Genomic DNA, 19,605 nt, shown 5'->3' with positions numbered 1-19,605 from the left:
GTAAATTAGAAGGAATTGTCAAACATATTAATCTCAAGGCGTGGACACTAGTACATGCATGGAGTGTCATGGCATTTTTATTCCAAAAAATTAAAAAATGATCAGAAAAACATGAAATCTTGCTTGATGTAATGTCATGCCACCAAGATGATGTGGTAAAAACATTGGCTTGCTTGACGAAAGTTTGGACACACACCCCTCACAAACCGGAGCAACTCACTAGAAGGCTCGTGGTTCCGAGAGGGAACAATGCATGTTTGATGACGAACGGCAGATAGCTTCCTCTTACAGCCTTCAAAAAATTTCTACGTGTAATGTGCACTGATACAAACTATCATGTGAAAATTTGAAAAATTTCAAGGGTCATTTGACCTTTTGAAGACATTTAAGTGATTTCCTAGCCATTTAATGACCGTAATTCAAATTTTAACTAGATGTACATGCAACGGCTAACCATAACTGTTCGAAAAAAAATCATATTTGTGTACTTGTGTGCGAGTTAATTCCATGAGCAGTAAATTAGAAGGAATTTTCAAACATATTGGTCTCACAGCATGGACACATGCATGGAGTGCCATGGCATTCTAATTCCAAAAAATTAAAAAATGATCAGAAAAACATGAAACCTTGCTTTATGTAATATCATGCCACAAAGATGATGTGGTAAAAAAATTGGCATGTTTGACGAAAGTTTGGACACACACCCCACACAAACCGGAGCAACTCACTAGAAGGCTCGTGGTTCCGAGAAGGGAACAATGCATGTTTGATTACGAACGGCAGATAGCTTCCTCTTACGGCCTTCATTTTTTTCCTACATGTAACATGCACTAATAAAACTGTCATGTGAAAATTTGGAAACTTTCAGGGGTCATTTGACCTTTTGAAGACATTTAAGTGATTTTCTATCCATTTAATGACCGTAATTCAAATTTGAACTACATCTACATGCAAAGGCTAACCATAACGGTTTGAAAAATTATATTTGTGTACTTGTGTGCGTTAAAAAATCATCAGACGATGTAAATATGTGGTGTTCAAAAAAGAAAATGTAAAATCTGGCAAGACAACCGGCCCCACATGATTGGCACTCAATTTCTAGGTTTGGAAGTTGAGTGGCGGGCTTTATTAATCAGAAACGGTCTTGCATTGGGAACCGTTAGCTATTATGTTCGCACACAGATTTTTCTACGGGAATCGTGTGTAATTCACACTACATTACTCGTAAATTCCAGCGACCGACGTGTGTACTGTTCCTGTTGATCAAGATTTCGGCCGCCAGTAAATACTACATTGCTCAAGTCGTCCCGCCTACATTCTCATCTAGATCCTCCCCTTACTTGCCCTCTCTCTCTCTCTCTCTCTCAAATCTCTGCCATGGCGCCGCCGGTCTGCCCACGCATCAACGAGGAGTTGCCACCCCCCGAGGACACTCACTCGAAGAGCAGCGATGAGGACACCTACGCACCGCCGGACAAGGTTGCGCCGGACCCCCCAACTTTGGATTCATTTTGGTGCCAGTACGATCTTTGTCTTTGGAAGTTGCTGTCGTCGGCTGAGAAAGCCAGGCAAGTGGCTTTCATGAAGGAGATGGCGGAGGAGGATGCCAGGTACAAGGCGGACTGTGAAGCCCATGATGCTGCCTGGAAAAAGGAGGTGGCAGAGCTTTGGGGGCGGGCGCGTCATCGTGCAGAGGAGGTGTGCGAAGACGGGTACTTTGCGAGGAATGCCAGAGGTGCTAGGCGCCTCGTCACTGCGTGGAGCTGGGCCGATAAGCTCCAGCGTGCCACCGACGAGGAGCTCTGGTTGGCGCCCAACAAAATGGCAAGATCGTTGGCGCACGTCTGCCTGCAAGGGGCAGATCAGCACATCAAGCGCTGCGAGGCGGAGGAGGCGGAGTACTGCCTCCGCTCTGGGAATACATTGCGCACCAGGGAGTTGCTAGCAAGGGGCTGCCGGAATACTGGCCCCAGGAGAGATTATTAGTTTTAGTATTGTTCGTTTTCAATTTTATGCATTGTACCTAGTAGTTAAGTATCATCACGTATATGTGATGACATTATATATATTCTGTGATGAACTAATGAACAATTAATATTATATATATTATGAATTCCATTTTCTATCACTTTTGTATACTAATTTGAATCTATCTGTTATCATCCACATATGCAGAATGGAAAGCATATAAACACACCTTGAAACAGAACATATAAGAACGGAAAATAGAGTACACACATTGAAACAGAGCAATAAACAGAGCAATAATATGATTGTTGTGAATACATAGCTATCCACGACGAAACGACTCAACAAAATAAAATGCGTCCATGAGACGATGACCAGCAGCCCTTGCCTACGGTAGCTTTGGCTCTGCCTGAACTCGTGCAGGCGTTCGTCCAAGCGGTCAACACGCTCGCGGTACATCTGGAGAGCGATCTTGAGCTCCAAGTTGGCTATTTCATTGGATATCACCACCTCGAGGATGTGACGGCCATGTTCCTCTACTACACCCAGGTGGACACCTGGGCCAAGGAGGTGGTCAAGCCTACTGACCAGCGCATTGGCATCGAGCGGGCCGTGGACAAGGCAAACAGTGCGGCCCATGCAAACGGCGCGGCGGGCGTCCGGTGCAAGTACGGCGCGGCACGGTGCAGAGGGCCTGTGCCCACTCCTGGCGAGGAATGGGGGTACTGACGGACCTTGTACCCAGCTGTGATGCCCTGTCAATAGCAGGCAAGCGCCGATGGATCCGCTCTTGCTATGTGGCGCGCCGCGCCTCTTACTCTGCGGCGCTACAACGGTATCACCGTGCGGCGAGCCGCAGCCTATTGGTGCTAACATACCTATCTTGATCCGCGGCGCTGAAGCACCATGTGCGAAGGATCTGCTTAACCCTAGCGATGACGCGCATCATGGCTGTAACACCCTGGACACACCCACCGGTGGTCGTTACTCCTGGCGGGATCTAGACTGGCCCCACAGATCAATACTAGTCTTTTCTGCGCTGTCCTCACTCATGCGCACCTGGGAGCAACTTCCCGTTCGGTCACCCATCCTAAAATTACCCCAATTGCATGCTTAACTTTGGAGTCCTTTCCGAATGGGCTCCCGGAAAAGAAGGAATTCCTTATTGATATGAGTAGTCTATCATCCCTAATAAGCCAGGCTATCACATACACCCCCATTCAGAGGAACCGACATCCTCTTCGGGTCATAGGAGCGTTCCCTCTTGGCACATACGTCTGTGTGTCTAGTCCGGCACATGTGCCGTGCCGTGTGCCATGACGGGTCGCAAACATCATGCACAGCATGACCACGCACCTGTCCGCAAACATCCATGTAACCGCGAGGGTTGGCTCTAATACCAACTTGTAACGCCCCGGACACACCCGTCGGTGGTCGTTACTCCTGGCGGGATCTAGACTGGCCCCATAGATCAATACTAGTCTTTTCTACGCACTTTGTCCTCACTCGTGCGCACCCGGGAGCAACTTCCCGGTCGGTCACCCATCCTGAAATTACCCCAAGCTGAGCACGCTTAACCTTGGAGTTCTTTTCGAATGGGATCCCAGAAAAGAAGGAATTCCTTATTGATATGAGTAGTCTATCATCCCTAATAAGCCAGGCTATCACAACGGCGTCGTCCATCGTGTTGCCGAGGAGCGCCATGGCCTCGACGGGCCGTGGCGCCTTTTGGTTTTCCTTGTCGACGAGGTTGATGGCAGAGGCAGCGCTTTGGTGCGTTGGCATGCTTGGAAGAGGTGGATGTGCTACAGGCTGCGCTTGTTGCCTCCGTGCATCGTGCCACGCCTAGGTTTATGTGCAATATCGCTGGGTGGTGGGAAACAGGAGAGGTAATGGAGGGAAACGGTGGCGTGTTCATAGAACACCATCAATTAATGGAAACTTAGCATATATAAGGAACATCGAGCTAGCACAAGAAGTAGATGATGATGAGATGAACACAGACCACACTAGGGAACCCATCGGTGATGAATTCGTCAATCGCAAATGGTTGTACACTAGCAAGTGTTTGCCCACAACACACACATCTTATTCCATCACAAACAGGTCAGATGGATCAACCCTATGCCACGTATACACAATGTCAAAAAGTAATGTGGTAGACCTTCTTTAACATATGTTAAAAAAATAAAATAAAAATAAAAAACAAGGACATCGAGGTTAAATTAGCTGAGGGAATGGGTCATTTCGGTCATTTGACTGAAATGACCCATCCTATCAGTTAATTTAACATCAACACAACTTCCCATCCAGTCACTCATCTGATGGCTGCTCCAGCCTCAACAGACTTAACTTGAGAGTTCTCTTAGATGAGCTACTGGTGGAAGGAGCTAGTCCTTGCTGATATAGGATGCCTCTTCGCATCCTTATCACGTATCTGGATGACCGTCCGTCCCCCAATGGCCAATACATGTTGTGTAGACAGAGCATATCACATACCTCTTATTAGAAGCAATCGATTGTGTTATTATCGGTCTTCGCACATATTTCTGATTACAGACATGTTTGCTGCGTATCACACGCATCTTGTTATGTTGAACCATTTTTGTTCTATTGTCTCAACGCAAATAGTTCATCTAAGTGAACTGCATGTTGTATATTGCACACACCTTGATCTGCCTGACCGTTTCTTTTGGGTTGCCTAATCACAAACATGTCGGTGGAAATGACACCTATGGGATCAATGGTATCCCTACTACGGTTGGCAGGCGCGAGGTTGTGGAAAGAGCGGGTCTAGGAGCCAGCACAAAGATCGTTTACCCAGGTTCATGCCGCCAGGATGCGTAATACCATAGTCTTGCTTTGGTGTATATTTGAGTGTTCTTGAGTTCTTGAGCTAGCCACGAGGCGTGACTTGTTCAAAGAGCCGAATCCCCCTCGAGTATGCTTCATGCCTCCTTTTATAGTTCAAAGGGGACGCCATAGTGGCACACAGGAGGTGGAAAGGTATACAGTGTACAAGCTTATCGCATGTCATTACGGGACAAGAACACATTAAATGCGCTCCTTAGGTGTCCCCTTGCTTTATTGGGGACGGTAACGAGGCCCGTCCCATCCGCCGCCGCCTCGCCTTGCTTCGACACGCATCCAGGCCAACAAGGCGTGCGGTGCCATGTAAGCTGGCAGGCTGCTGAGCTGGCGCGGTGGTAGGGTCTTCACAAAGACCTATATGCCACCACGCAGGTGCTTGCTGAGTCGTTCTAGAGGCCGCACGTCGCCACACAGGTGCTTGCCTAGCTGGCTGGGCTGGCAGCTGCATGGGAACGGCAGTGGAGTCTTGGCAGATGTTGGCCTCGATGCGGCCCCGCTGCTGTCCTCAGCAAGGGTCTTGCAGGGGCCCCAGCAAGGGTCTTGTAGGGGCCCCAGCAAGGGTCTTGCCGTGGCATCGCGGTCGTACCCGACAAGGATCTTGCCGGAGGTCTCGTGAATTTCCTTGGCAAAGATCTTGCCGAGGACCGTCGTCTTCTAGTCCTCATCCGATCTTGTGTGTTTATGATCTTCACAAAGATCTGCATGCCACCATGGAGGTGCCTCCCGAGCCTTGGTCCCAATGTGGTTGATGGTGTTGGAACCCTTGGGCTCAAGGGTGGCGCGCTCTGCTGGCGTTGGGCAAGTTGCCCTGGCAAGGTTCTTGCCGGGGCTGCGGGGGCCGCTGTCGGTGTCAAAACCGGCGGATCTCGGGTAGGGGGTCCCGATCTGTGCGTCTTAGGCTCATGGTAACAGGAAGCAAGGGACACAATGTTTACCCAGGTTCGGGCCCTCTCGACGGAGGTAAAACCCTACTTCTTGGTTGATTAATATTGAAGATATGTGGAATACAAGAGTAGATCTACGACGAGATCGTAGAGGCTAAACCCTAAGAGCTAGCTTATGATGGTATGATTGTAATTGTAATCGGCCTTCTAAGGACCATCCTCTTCGATTTATATAGACACCGGAGAGCTAGGGTTTACATGGAGTCGGTTACAAGGAAGGAAACATAATATCCGGATTGCTAGGCTTGTCCTCCACGCAAAGGAGAGTCCCATCCGGACACGAGCCGAAGTCTTGAGTCTTGTATCTTGACGCTTCTATAGTCCGGACGATGTATATAGTCCGGCTGTCCAGATACCCCCTTATCCAGGACTCCCTCAGTAGCCCCTGAACCAGGCTTCAATGAGGATGAGTCCGGCGCAGTCTTGTCTTGGGCATTGCAAGGCGGGTTCCTCCTCCGAATACTCCAAGGTGATTATCGAACACGTAGGTCATGTCCGGATCTGCAAGATGACCTTCACATACCCTTAGCATAAATCCGTTCAGCTGGCAATCTTTGCACGTCGTGCCCTTGCATCGTGACCTGGTCCAACACGAACCAGCATTTCATGCTCCACCTCCACTCGCGTTGCGAGGCGGTTTTATCGGCACGTCCTGTCAAAGCAGAGATCGTGTCCCTCTTAATACGGGATCTTCCATCAATATGGGCATATGCGACCCCACGGCGATTGTTGGTATAATTCCATGTTTTTTAGATAAGTCTCAAGCGGCCACACTGAGGACTCTTGGTATTCATCCCTTTTATAAAGGGGTCAAGGCCTATGCCTCGTCTCCACCTCTCCTGCTCCTTCTCACACCTCGAGCTCCATCTCCCAAAAACCTAAGATCCAACCCCCCAGATCCTCCAGTATCTCCGAATCTGACGCAGTTGGCCGGTGGGTGGCCTTCTCGATTCAGGAGGAGGATATTGCGAAGCTTAGGGAGGTCGGATACCTGACTGCTGACATCCAGCACAGGCTTCCTGCTCCGGGGAAACTCATCCCCACACCGGAGCCCAATGAGAGCGTCGTGTTTACTCCTCACTTCCTCCGAGGCCTAGGCCTTTCCCTCGACCCCTTCGTGAGGGGGCTTATGTTCTACTATGGCTTGGATTTCCATGATCTGGCTCCAGACGCCATCCTCCATATCTTGTCTTTCATCATCATGTGCGAGGCTTTTCTCCACGTCAACCCTCACTTCGGCTTATGGCTAAAGACCTTCAATGTGAAGCCGAAGATGATCGAAGGGCGACATGCGGAGTGCGGAGGCGCCATAATAAGCAGGAATGCCGATGCCCCATGGGCAGAGGGTTCTTTCTCGGAAGTGTCCGACGTATGGCAATGGAGATGGTTCTATGTCACTGCTCCCAGGGGCACAAAGTGGGTAGCTGCCCCCGAGTTCCGCTCGGGCCCTCCGTCACAGTTAGCGTCTTGGACCGATGAAGGACGGAATTATGGTCCTGCTGGCAATGTGCCAGAACTGTAGAACCGTATCCGAGAGCTTATTGAAAGGGACATAAATCTTGTTAGCATAATGCAGGTGATGATAGTCCGGCAGATGTTGCCGTGCAAACGTCGACCTCTCCGGATGTGGGAGTTTAATCCGGAGGGTCCGCGGACTATTAAACACTTCTTCGGCCTGAAGCTCGAAGGAATGTGTAAATTATTCTTCGGACCACAAGTAAAGTGTCCAGACACCACCGAGGATGCGGGCCTAAGCTGCAATCACATAGATGCCCAAGTAAGTAACCTTAAAGCTGGACAATTCATTTATATTTATCATGATTATTATTCTAACACTCCCTTCACGACTAGGAATGGCTTGACAAGGCGAAGAGACTCAGGTGTCTGGCACCACTTCCTGAAGGCTCGCCTGGTCCCACCATTGCGAAGAAGCTGGACCGGGCGCTCAGCAAAATCCCTTCAAAGAAGGACGAAGGAAAGGGCAGTGAAGCCGAACTTCACGCGCTACGCATCCAGGCCGAGAAAACCGCTAACCCTCCAATGGAGGATAGTTGGGAAGGGAAGGTCGGAGCCTCCTCCCCACGTGGGAAGAAGAGGGCCGCCTCCGAAGATTTGGAGGCGGAGCCGCCCAAGCAAGGGAAGAAAACATCACCAAGGGGCTCTGCCGCGACGGGCGCCCTTACCATGTCGTGCCCACCAACGGGCCAACCCTCCAACGAGCCGTAAGGCATTCATTTGATTCGCAAGTGAGATGTTACTCCGAGATCCATAACCAGGACTTCGTTTTTTGTAGTCCGGCGAGCAGCTCTTCTCAACAGAGTTCATCTTTGGGGGATCTCCGCCCGGAGATGATGGAGAGTAAAACCCCACCCAACTCTCTGCCTCATGAGGCAGGCGACATGGAGGTTCCGTCACGGAGGAGTCCGGATATACCAAAGCCGTAGGCTAGTACGTCACCCGCCCTGAGCTCGGAGCGTTTGGCTTCCACGGGGGGCGATGAGAAGGGTTCAGTGCAGTTTAGTGTCCGGTCAGACGTACTGACGGGCCGTCTGGAGCGAGCCGCACTCTCGGAGGAGCACCACTCTTTAATGAGCACGGTGCTCACGAAGATTTCATCCGCTACCAGAAGTTTGAATGAGGCATTATAAGCCTGCTCAGAGGCTTTGAGGTATGTAGTGAAAAATGCACAACTTTTTGGTTCTGAAGCACGCGCTAGGTGTGCTCCCTATAGATAGTAGCCCCTGAGACTCTGGTTTCCCGCCATAGGTGGCAAACGGGGGATCATATACTAATGGCTGCGATGTACATGTGCGCAGGTATACAAGGTTCCGGCAGCCGACCAGTCTGTTGAAGTTGCCGAACTAAGGAGGCAAATCGGATCCATCAATGTCGATATCACGCTAGTGAATAAACGGCTTGAGGAGTCCCAGGGTATGTGCTTGGTTTTTATTATAATGTGTAGGAAAATGCCAAAGCGGCATAATATTAATGCAATATGTGTGCACTGCAGATGGTGCTGCTACCATGGAGGCCCTGAGGGCGGAACTTGCTCAAGCCAAGGAACACGCTCGGGCTAGCAATGCAGCTGCCCTAAAGGCGGCCAAAGAGTTGAGAGCCGAACAGGCTGCTCATCGCTGAAGCGAGGAAAAAATAGCCGAAATGGCTGAAGAGTTAAAAAATGTCGTCGACCGGTACGCACTCCTTGAAAAGGAGAATGAGGCTAGTTCGGCCGAGCTGGAAAAGGCATGCAATGCCACCAAGGAGATGCGGACCGAGATCCGAAGTATGCGGGAGGAGCTCCAACAGGCTGACAAAATCGTGGCTGGGGGCTCGTACTTACTGCGGACGAAGTTCCTGGATCCAAAGTATGCTCCCCTGGCGGGTCGCATGAGTCCTGCAAACGCATATGCGGATTTGGCGAATAGCACAGCTGACGCTGTCAAGTTCTTCGTGGGTCAAGGCGATGAAGAAGTGGAGAAGCTTTTCTGGTCGCAGTTCAATGCTCCCACTCGCCCGCTGCCCCTAAATGAGAAGGTGACTGCTAGGGCGGAGCTCCACAGGTTGTCCGGACTTGCAATGCGGTCTGTAATAGACCATCTTTGGCCGAAGGGGCCTAAGCCGGACAGCTACTTTGGTTTGGTGCAGCAATTCCTTGGAGTCGTATCCCGGATTGACGCCATGAGGAGGTCGGCATGCATAGAGGGTGCGCGGATGGCTCTAGCCCGCATTAAATCCTATTGGACGGATATGGAGGCCACTATAATAGCTAGCCAGGATCCGGCGGGGGGCCAGCATCCAGCTGATCACTACTTGGCGCAAGTCACAGGAGGCGCCCGCCTGATAGAGGCGCAGTGCTCGAAGAGTGTTTTATTCAAGTGATAAGTCGAATCATTGTAGAAAACAATGTTTAGTTTAATTATGAGGCTATTTTTATACTTTTTCCTGTAAGTATGATTGTCCTCCCTTTGTAGCTATTCTTATATGTATAAGTAGTCTGAAAGATAGCAGTCGTTGGCTTCAGCTCCCTCACAGACAATGCGGGGGTGTTGGCGAAAAAATATGCATAATCACACTTGATCCAACGTCTTGGTCCGTTAAGGAGGTGATCGCACGCTGAACTAGGCAACCGGACTATATAGCTGTAACACTTTCGCTTAGCCATGGGAGTCTAATGGTGGGGCTACTATGTAGCCCCTGGTACCTCCACGTGCATCTGAATACGGGCGCGTGTCTACATGGCCGGGAAACGGCCCTTCGTTAAGGCATAGGAATCTTTAGGGATTCCAGTGAGTCTTCGAGTGGTTGAACAGTCTCTCGCTGTATCATGCGGTTAGTTTTCGGCTTTCTCTATTGAGGCACTCATCCAGAATAACCAGGGCACAATCGCAGTAGTTCTCCTTTTGGCTGCCTTAGCCAGATGATAGCGGAACATAAGGCGGCAAACCCAGGAGCCGGGCAAACCCAACATTTTGACCAAAGATATGATTCGGAGCTGATGCATATACGGCCAAACTCGTGACGTCGAACACTCCCGAGGGTATTCGGTCTTTTGTAAAAGAAGATAGGCTGACAAGAGCCTATTTTGAGCCCTTTATTTCCAGGTACGCGCAATTTAGTCTGCCATGGCCAAATGCCAAAAACGGCAGTATCCTCTGTGGGTATAGGACCCATGGGATGGTTAAACAACAAGAGGCAGTAGAAAAGGTTTACACAGGGGCTTAATCTAAAAAGAAACCTGCTGCACGGGGCCCTGCTGCACGTCTGCGCCTTCATCTCTGTTGTGCCGTATCCTGGAAGGGTATCGCGTGAACGTTGTCCGTAAAAAAAAGAACTCGTAGGAGGGTGCAATGTAAGTATGCGATCAATGATAAGAGTATAAGTTGTTGGCCTACCAATAAGGTCGAGCCAAGCGTGGGGCTGTATTAAGTATAGACAGCCCCTGGTTTCCCTTGTGGGATTATATATACAGTGCCCTGTTTGAATTTATCCGGGCTACCGGACTCGTCTAACCGTGTCTGTGGTCGTGATGACCAACCATGTTTTCTAAAATAGGAGGTCGCTTACAGTCCAGCCGCCAGGGTCGTCGCGTATTCCTCTGCGCGTGAAGGGCGCTTTATGATTCCGCTAACGGTGATGATGCCACGGGGATCGGGCATCTTGAGTGTAAGGTGGCCATAGTGCGGCAATGCGTTGAAGCGGGCGAAGGCCGTTCTTCCTAGCAATGCGTGATAGCTGCTTTGGAAGGGTGCGATAGTGAATAGCAGCTCTTCCCTTCTGGAGTTGCCTAGGGAGCCGAATGTTACTTCCAGCACGACGGAGCCCCTGGCGTAGGCTGCGACGCCTGGTATCACCCCTTCAAAGGTGGTGTTGATTTGTTTAATTCTGGATGGGTCTATCCCCATTTTGCGGACAGTGTCCTCGTATATTAAATTGAGACCACTGCCGTCGTCCATGAGGACACAGGTGAGAGGGTATCCGTCGATTATTGGGTCAAGCACCAAGGCCTGTGATCCTCCGTGCCGAATACTAGTTCGGCCACCCATGTGATCGGAAGTGATCGGACGAGACATCCAGTAGTGAGACATAGGTACGACGGGCGCTACACCATGCGGTTCTATGGGCGCGTGTTTATGCCCTCTCGTGGATGTGCGAGTCGCGTTGATCATGTTTACTGTTTTAACCTCTGGCGGGAATTTTTTTCTGTACCCCCGTGTTCGGCTGGTGAGGTTCGTCCTCATCTTCGCTTGGTGTGCCCCTCCGCTTGTGTTCGGCATTTAATTTGCCGGCCTGCTTAAAGACCCAGCACTCTCTATGGGTGTGGTTTGCAGGTTTCTCCGAGGTGCCATGAATTTGGCATAGTCTGTCCAGGACTCTGTTCAGACCGGACGGTCCATCTTTGCTGCCTTTGAATGGCTTCTTTTGCTTATCAGGTCGAGAGCCCCTGAATCCGGTGTTGATCGTAGTGTTGTCCGGGCTCTCTTCCTTGTTTTGGCGATTGTTTTTATTATGTTGTGGCCTCCCGTTGCCATCCCTTAGTTCGGATGTGCTGGGGTTGCTGGTGCCTTTATGGGCCAACCAACTATCCTCACCCGCCGAAAAAGCGGGTCATAAGGCTTGTTAAGGCTGCCATTGTCCTTGGCTTTTCTTGGCCGAGGTGTTGGGCGAGCCATTCGTCACGGATGCTGTGCTTGAAAGCCGCTAAGGCTTCGGCGTCCGGACAGTCGACGATTTGATTCTTCTTAGTAAGGAATCTGTTCCAGAGCTTGCGGGCGGACTCTCAGGGCTGTTGGATTATGTGACTTAGATCGTCTGCATCCGGAGGCCGGACATAAGTCCCTTCAAAATTGGCCCTGAAAGAGTCTTCGAGTTCCTCCCTACTCCCAATTGAGTTTTCAGGGAGGCTTTTCAACCAGTGTCGAGCTGGTCCCTTCAATTTGAGGGGAAGGTATTTGATGGCGTGGAGGTCATCCCCACGAGTCATGTGAATATGCAGGATAAAATCCTCGATCCAGACCCCTGGGTCTGTCGTGTCGTCGTATGCTTCTATGTTCACAGGTTCAAAACCTTGTGGGAATTCATGGTCCAGTACTTCTTCGGTGAAGCACAGGGGGTGAGCAGTCCCTCTGTATCTGGACGTATTGTGGCATGTAGTCGGCTGTTGTTGTGTCCGGGGTTGATTCTGAACTGGTATCTGGCCTTTATGAGAGTTTGGGTGACCATAGTCCTGCGCTGGGGTGTGTCTTCTAGATCCATATATGGACCTGGCTGCACCGGTCTTTTTATCCGGATGCTCGCGTGGATCGTGCGCAGTGTCCGCGGCCACTCTGTTACGGTCGTGAGGTGGTACGTCTGGTTTCTTGGTCGAATTTTCTTTTGGTGGAACGGCCGTGTCTCGAATTCTGGCAGTAGCTTGCACTTTAGATAGCTTTTAGTATGGCAGTCATCGCCATATCTTTCTTCGGTGTCTAGCACCTTATTCCATCTGCAACTTAGCTTTTCCTGTGCAGCCTTGAGCCGTTGCTTCTGCTTTTCTAGACTTCTTGCGGTAGCCATAAGCTTTCTGTGGAGGTTGTCTCGTTCCACTTGTTCGTCCGGGATTATGAATGCATCGTCGTCCGGACTGTCTTCCTGTTCTGGGGCGGCATTATGAGTTTGTCCCTCCGGGTCGTTGTGATCGGGTATTTGCTCCGAACTTGATTTGGCGTGACCTGGCTCGTCCTACTCCATCGCTGGGTCCATGTGGTCATTATTGCTTTCAGAGTTTGCGGGTATATCAACCCTTCTTGCGCTCTTGTCGCTATTTTTGCCATTACTGGACTTTGAGCAACGTCTGTGCCGCTTCATTGGCTTTCGCTCAGGTCTTTTATCGTCCGGGCTTCCATCCTTATTGGGCGTATCTACCATGTATATGTCGTGTGACAAGGTAGTAGTCCCGCGCTCCAGGGGTCCTGGAGCCTCTCCTGCATCGTCGTCCATACCTTCGATGTCTTCGGAGTCGAGCACGTTGGCTAATTCTTCGATCGTGGCAATGATGCAGCTTCCTCGAGGCCATAAGGAGGCCGAAGAGCAATTTCTGCACACTGGAGTACCTTGACCTAGCCCCTTGCAAGAGCGAGCTGACAAAGTAAACCGGGTGTTGCATCATCTTTTTCTTCTGCACCACTCCATTTGGTTGCGCAGGCCCTATCCCACCGGCGTCAGACCCTGCCGGGGGCCTCACCTTGCCAGCACCAAGCCCTGTCGGGGGGAGCTCTGGCTCGCCATCCGCCAGTCCTGCCGTTGCCACTGCCCCTTTGTCGACCTCCCTCCGCACCACTAGCGCGGCGCTGACCACTTGATTCATTGCCGCTAGATACAGCAGCGGCGACTCTTGTGGCTTAGGCGCAACCAGTATCGGCGTGGAGGAGAGGTATTTCTTCAAATCCTGCAGCGCTGCTTCGGCCTTTGGGGTCCATTCCATTGGGCCCGCCTTTTTCAAGATTTTGAAAAGGGGAAGGGCACGCTCAGCAGACTTGGAGATGAATCTGCTCATGGCGGCAACGCAGCCAGTGACCCGACGCACATCCTTGATCCGCCTAGGTGCCTCAATCTGCTCAATGGCCTTAATCTTGTATGGATTCGCCTCGATCCCACGCTGTGACACAAAGAACCCGAGAAGTTTCCCAGATGGAACGCCAAAGACACACTTCTCAGGGTTCAGCTTGTGGTTGATCTTGCGCAAATTTACAAACGTCTCTTCCAAATCTTGTACAAGTGTTGCCTTGTCCTTGGTTTTAACCACTATGTCATCCATATAAGCTTCCATATTTCTATTAGCTGGGGCTCAAAACCAATTTGGACTGCTCTTGCAAACGTTGAGCCAGCACTCTTCAATCGAAAGGCATCCATAAAAAGCAATACGTACCACACGGGGTGATGAAGGTTGTCTTCTCTTCATCTTCTCTTGTCATGAAAATCTGGTGGTATCCTGAGTAGGCGTCAAGGAATGACAAGAAATCACACTCGGCCGTGGAGTCAACAATCTGGTCGATGCGTGGCAACGGGAAAGGGTCTTTTGGACAGGCCTTATTGATATCTGTGTAATCAATACACAGCCTCCACTTCCCATTTGCCTTGCACACCACCACCGGATTGGCCAACCATGTCGAACGAAGTACTCCTCTCACCAAGCCTGCCGATTCCAGCTTCCTGATCCCTTCTGTGATGAACTCCTGCCTCTCCAAAGCTTGCTTCCTGACCTTCTGCTTGACGGGTCGCGCATGAGGACAGATAGCAAGATGGTGCTCAATCACCTCCCTGGGAACGCCGGGGATGTCGGATTCTTGCCATGCAAACACATAGACATTCGCTCGTAGGAAAGTGACGAGCGCGCCTTCCTATTTGCTATCAAGGGTGGAGCTTATGGTGAAAGCCCCTCCCGTGCCATCCTCCTTGACTGACACCTTCTTGGTCTCTAGTGGTGCAGCTCTAGATTTCTTGCTCATGCCGGTGGAGCTCTCTGGCACGTCCTCGATGGGAGCACGGCACTCCAAAGTGGTGCGCTTGCCGGAGTGGGTGCAAGAGGTCTTGTCGGTCTTCTTCCCTCCCGGGGCTTCAGCGGTAGGAGCAAGTGCCTTGGCGGCAGTCGCCGCAACTGCTTCCCGGTAGAGTTGGTCAGCGCAAATTAGTGCATCCTTCTTGTCAGAGGGGACGGTGATGATGGTCATCGGCCCAGGCATCTTCAGCATGTCATAGGCGTAGTGTGACGCCGCCATGAACTTGGCTAGTGTCGGGTGTCCAAGGATCCCGTTGTAGGGCAAGGGGATCTCAGCTACATTGAAGACAATCCTCTCTGTCCTGTAGTTCAACTCACCTCCAAACGTCACGGGCAGCGTGACCTTACCCTTCGGCTGACTCCTTCCCGGGTTGACCCCTTGAAACGTGCCCGTCTCTTCGAGGTCTCCATCAGGAATCTGTAGCCTTTTGATCACAACAGGCGAGATCAAGTTCAGACCGGCCCCGCCGTCAACTAGCATCTTCACCACCTTGAGGTTGTGTATCATTGGTGAAACCAACAACAGTAGACACCCGACCGCAGTTGTGCAATCAGGGTGGTCCTCGGTGTCAAAGATGACATGGTGGACCACTTCAGTGGCTTCTGTGCGTCGAATGATGGCTCCGCCGCTGTGATCTCACGCGCCCACTGCTTGAGCTGGCGGTGAGAGGCGTGCAGCGAGGCGCCACCGTCTACGCACATGGCCTCCGTAGCTTTCTGAAACTCGTGGTTGTCAGACTCCTCGTCGTCGTCATGATCATCGTCTTCCTACTTCTTGTCGCAATCCCGGGCGGGCCTCTCTTGCTGGTTATCCTTGCCGCGGTGGCCTCCTTGGCCACGCTTCTTGCCGGATCCTTCGGTACCATCCTGACCCTTCTCCTTGTCCTGCCTCTCATACTCAGCTTTTTGCTTCTCAGCAAGCAGCTCAACTTATCGGCAGTTCTGGAGGTCGTGGCCCTTGGTGCGGTGGATCTTGCAATACTGCTTGTCGGAGCTTCCTGGCTTGTCGGCAGCCGCCAAGGCCCGGCAAGCGGCACACCTGGCAATTTCGTTGCCGGGGTCACTTGCCTTGGCCTTCTTGGCAGCATCGGTGTCGTCGGATCCCTCGACGGCAAGCACAGCCTTGCCCTTGCGCTTTCTGTTACAGCGCAGACCCTTCTTCATCGGGGCAGCGGTGTCGTTGTCGGCGTTCCGGGAATGGGGGTCCCCAGACTTGCCTACCTGCGGCATGCGGCGTGGCTCAAGGGGAGGCCCAGCATGGCCCATCTTCATCAGCACGAGCTCAAGACCCTCGCGAGGGGCCAAGCCTCACGGGGAGGACGATACGGGGCTTCCTCAGGCACGGCCTCGTCAGGCTGGCTCACGGGGAGGCGGAGAGATCAAGGCGGGGTACCTCACGAGGTGCCCATGACGCAATCCATGACGACCAAGGGCGCTAGGCGGGCGCCAGCCCGCGTAGTGTCCTCCTTTCCTCTTTGGTGCAAAGGGAGCAAGCGTAGGCGAGAGCTTCAAGAAAAGGCATCCGTTTCGGTGCAACAAGACCAAGACTATCGCAATGGCAGGAAGGAAGTCATTGTGGAGCCCCAACCGGCATCACCACCAGAGCCTTTGACAGGCGAGGACCAACTTTAGTCAGGATAAGTGTACTAGGTGTTCCCCTTCAAAATGACCAATTGTTGGCGCCCTTCCCGCTCAATATTTGGGAAGAGGCCCAGGGCCTTTTGAAAGTGCAACTATCCCTAGGTGGTTTTGGTAATTCATAACAAAATATAGCTCATTGAGCTAATGCTATTCCAAGACTATTATTTCAGGAAGCTCAATGAATGGCATGGCATGGATGATGAAAGTGGATCCCTCAAAATATCGAGGACAAAGGATTGGCTCAAGCTCAAAAGCTCAAGACTCTACATTTTATATTTCAGTGATCCAAGATCACATTGAGTCCATAGGAAAAGCCAATACTATCAAGGAGGGATGAGGTGTTGCTTAATGAGCCTCTTGCTTCATGTGCTTAGTGATATGCTCCAAATACCCTCAACTACTTTCCCACATCCACATATGACCTAAACCTAAAGTCAAAATCGGTCACACTAATTCTTTCTATCCGGCGCCACCGAGTTCAAATGTCATAGCCACTGCCACAAACCCTAGGCAAATCGGTCTCACCAATAGGGATCTCGGTCTCACCGAGATGGGATTGTAATCTCTCTGTTTCCCTTCGTAACATTTCGGTCTAACCGGAGTGAGCGATCGGTCCCACCGAGATTGCAATGTAAACTCTATGTTTCCCTTTTGTAACATTTCGGTCTCACTGAAAAGAGCAAATCGGTCCCACCAAGTTTACCTGACCAACTCTCTGGTTAGCTAATTACCAAAATCGGTATCACCGAGTTTGTGTAATTGGTCTCACCGAGATTATGTTATGCCCTAACCCTAACCATATCGGTCCTACCGAGTTGCATTTCGGTCCCACCGAAAATCCTAACGGTCACTAGGTTTACTAAATCGGTCTGACCGAGTTTGTTGATTCGGTCCCACCGAGATTGGTAAATTGTGTGTAATGGCTAGATTTTGTGTGGAGGCTATATATACCCCTCCACCTCCTCTTCATTCATGGAGAGAGACATCAGAACAAACCTACACTTCCAACTTACTAGTTCTGAGAGAGAACCACCTACTCATGTGTTGAGGCCAAGATATTCCATTCCTACCATATGAATCTTGATCTCTAGCCTTCCCCAAGTTGCTTTCCACTCAAATCTTCTTTCCACCAGATCCAAATCCTATGAGACAGAGTTGAGTGTTGGGGAGACTATCATTTGAAGCACAAGAGCAAGGAGTTCATCATCAATGCACCATTTGTTACTTCTTGGAGAGTGGTGTCTCCTAGATTGGCTAGGTGTCACTTGGGAGCCTCCGACAAGATTGTGGAGTTAAACCAAGGAGTTTGTAAGGGCAAGGAGATCGCCTACTTCATGAAGATCTACCGCTAGTGAGGCAAGTCCTTCGTGGGCGACGGCCATGGTGGGATAGACAAGGTTGCTTCTTCGTGGACCCTTCTTGGGTGGAGCCCTCCGTGGACTCGCGCAGCCGTTACCCTTCGTGGGTTGAAGTCTCCATCAACGTGGATGTACGATAGCACCACCTATCGGAACCACGCCAAAAACATCTGTGTCTCCAACTACGTTTGAATCCTCCAAACCCTTCCCTTTACTTTCTCGCAAGTTGCATGCTTTAATTTCCGCTGCCTATATACTCTTTGCATGCTTGCTTGATTTGTGTGATGATTGCTTGACTTGTCCAAAGATTGCTAAAATCTGCCAAACTCTAAAATTAGGAAAAGGTTAAGTAGTCTAATCACCCCCCCCCCTCTAGACATACTTCAAGGTCCTACAAGTGGTATCAGAGCTTTGGTCTCCATTTGCTTCGATTTCCATAGCTTTTGGTGGTCATAGCCTTGGTTTCACAACCTAGGAGAGTATGGCGTCTAACGAGGGAAATTATCACCGTAGAGGTCCTTACTTTGATGGAACTAATTTTGCTAGTTGGAAGCATAAGATGAAAATGCATATTCTTGGACATAACCCCGCCGTTTGGGCTATTATTTGTATTGGCTTGCAAGGTGAATTCTTTGATGGGAGAGAGCCGAACCATGAAGCTAATGCGGAAGAATTGAAGATGCTGCAATACAACACTCAAGCTTGTGATATCATCTTCAACGGATTGTGCCCCGAAGAATTCAACAAAATCAGCCGTCTTGAGAATGCAAAGGAAATTTGGGACACTTTGGTTGATATGCATGAAGGCACCGACTCCGTCAAGGAATCCAAGTTGGATGTGCTCCAAAGTCAGCTTGACAAGTTCAAAATGAAGGATGGTGAAGGTGTCGCTGAAATGTAATCTAGGCTTGCTCTTATCACAAATGAGATTGCCGGCTTAGGGAGTGAAGAGATGACTGACAGATTCATTATCAAGAAGATCCTAAGAGCATTGGATGGAAAATATGATACCGTGTGCACATTAATTCAAATGATGCCCAATTACAAGAATCTCAAGCCAACGGAGGTCATTGGCAGGATTGTTGCTCATGAGATGTCACTCAAGGATAAGGAGGAACTTCACAACAAGTCAAGTGGTGCTTACAAAGCCTCATGTGAAGCCCCCACATCATCAAGTGAGAAACAAACCTTCAATGAAGAATTGAGCTTAATGGTGAAGAATTTCAACAAATTCTACAAGAGTAGAAGCAAAGAAAGAAGCTCTAAGTCAAGGTCCTACAATGACAAGAGATCTTCTAGTCGAGAGTGCAATTGCTACAATTGTGGGAGACCCAGACACTATTCCAATGAGTGTACGGCACCCTACAAAAGAAGAGAAGATTCTCCAAAGAGAAGAAGTAGAAGAGAAGAAACACCGCCAAGAGAGAGAAGGAGTAGAGATGATCGTTATGAACAAAGACCCTCATGGAGAAGCAAAGATTCGGAAAGGAAGGACAAGTCATCAAAGAGCTACACAAAAGGAAGACATCAAGCTCATGTTAGTGAATGGGTATCCGGTTCCGACTCTAAACATCACTCCGACTCTAAACATACTCAAGATGAAGGTGTTGCTGGTCTAGCACTTGTGTCAACCAACTCCTATGACATATTTGACTCACCAAATGAAGGAATTGTAAGATGCTTCATGGCTAAAGGCCCTAAGGTAACTCATCCCGAGTATGTTGATTTCAATAGTGATGAAGATGACTTGCTAGGTGATGATGATTTACTTGTTGACAACTCTAGTGAT

Source organism: Triticum dicoccoides, chromosome 4B (assembly GCF_002162155.2).
Source record: "Triticum dicoccoides isolate Atlit2015 ecotype Zavitan chromosome 4B, WEW_v2.0, whole genome shotgun sequence".
Lineage (NCBI taxonomy): Eukaryota > Viridiplantae > Streptophyta > Magnoliopsida > Poales > Poaceae > Triticum > Triticum dicoccoides.
This window is presented reverse-complemented; position numbering follows the sequence as displayed.